This window comes from Cebus imitator, unplaced genomic scaffold, assembly GCF_001604975.1.
Source record: "Cebus imitator isolate Cc_AM_T3 unplaced genomic scaffold, Cebus_imitator-1.0 Scaffold8, whole genome shotgun sequence".
NCBI lineage: Eukaryota > Metazoa > Chordata > Mammalia > Primates > Cebidae > Cebus > Cebus imitator.
Genome location: NW_016107323.1, coordinates 7373831 through 7375409, shown reverse-complemented (window position 1 = coordinate 7375409; position 1579 = coordinate 7373831).

Sequence of the window (1579 nt, the reverse complement as noted above, 5' to 3'; positions counted from 1 at the left end):
GGCGCGATCTGGGCTCACCGCGACCTCCGCCTCCTGGGTTCAGGCAATTCTCCTGCCTCAGCCTCCTGAGTCGCTGGGATTACAGGCACGCCCCACCATGCCCAGCTAATTTTTTGTATTTTTAGTAGAGACGGGGTTTCACCATGTTGACCAGAATGGTCTCAATCTCTTGACCTCGTGATCCACCCGCCTCGGGCTCCCAAAGTGCTGGGATTACAGGCGTGAGCCACCGCGCCCGGCCTAGAGCAAAACTTTATCTCAAAAATAAAAAAAAAGTACAGATTGCTTTCCAAAATAGGAATGTCTCACTGAGCATGCAAAAATCATTCTCTTGTAATAGAGCAACAGGAATAACATATTTAGTATATTCTAAAAATGTTGTTATTGCTTATATTTGGGTTTGGAATCTATCATCTTATCCTTTCTGGTCTGTAATTTTAGGTTCCTTTTTTCCTTCAGCTGGTTTGCTAGTCTTGCCGGTGTTTCTGTTCCTTTAGTGGTTATCCTAGGAATTGCAATGTGCTTATTTAACGTGTCCATATCTAAAGTTAACTGACACCTTTACTGTCTGTCCTCTAAGATCATTTAAACTCTGTTTACCTGCAGTCCCAACTGGAGTTTCCCTTAGTGTGGGTCTGCTGATGAAGAACTGTTTCTTTCCTTTAATTTTTTTTAAGTCAGAGTTTCCTCTGTCACCCAGGCTGGAGTGTAGTGGCGAGATCTTGGCTCACTGCAACCTCCGCCTCTCGGGTTCAAGCAATTCTCCTGCCTCAGCCCCCCGAGTAACTGGGATTACAGGTGCCCACCTAATCACGCCCAGCTAATTTTTGTATTTTTAGTAGAGATGAGGTTACATCATGTTGGCCAGGCTGGTCTCTTTGGCCAGGCTGGTCTTAAACTCCTGACCTCATAATCCACTCACCTCAGCTGCCCAAAGTGTTGGGATTACAGGCGTGAGCCACCATGCCCAGCAAGAACTCTGTTTATTTCTTTTTCTTTTTTTTTTTTTTTTAGACAAGGTTTCATTCTGTTGCCCAGGCAGGAGTGGCGTGACTTCGGCTCACTATAACCTCTGCCTCCCAGGCTCAAGTGATTCTCCTTCCTCAGACTGCTGAGTAGCTGGGATTACAAATGGGTGCCTCTACTGCCCAGCTAATTTTTGTGTTTTTAGTAGAGACGAGATTTCACCATGTTGGTCAGGCTGGTCTCGAACTCTTGACCTCATATGGTCCACCCACCTTTGCCCTGCAAAGTGCTGGGATTACAGGTGTGAGCCACTGCACTCGGCTGGAAGAACTATGTTTTTGCCTGAAAATATCTTTATTTTCCCCCGAATACTGTATGCTTAAATACTGCATACTCACTCCAGGATGCCATTAATCACCTTCGGCACATGAAGCTGTCATCCCGCTGGTTTCCGGCTTCTGTTGTTGTTACTGTTGTTACTGTTGCAATGTCAGTCTCCTTTGAAGATGATATCTACCCCTGCCCTATCCTTCACTGCTCTTAAGATTTTCTTTGGTTTTCTGCAGCTTATTATACTATGTCTAGGGCTGGATTGATTGACTTCTTTCTTTTT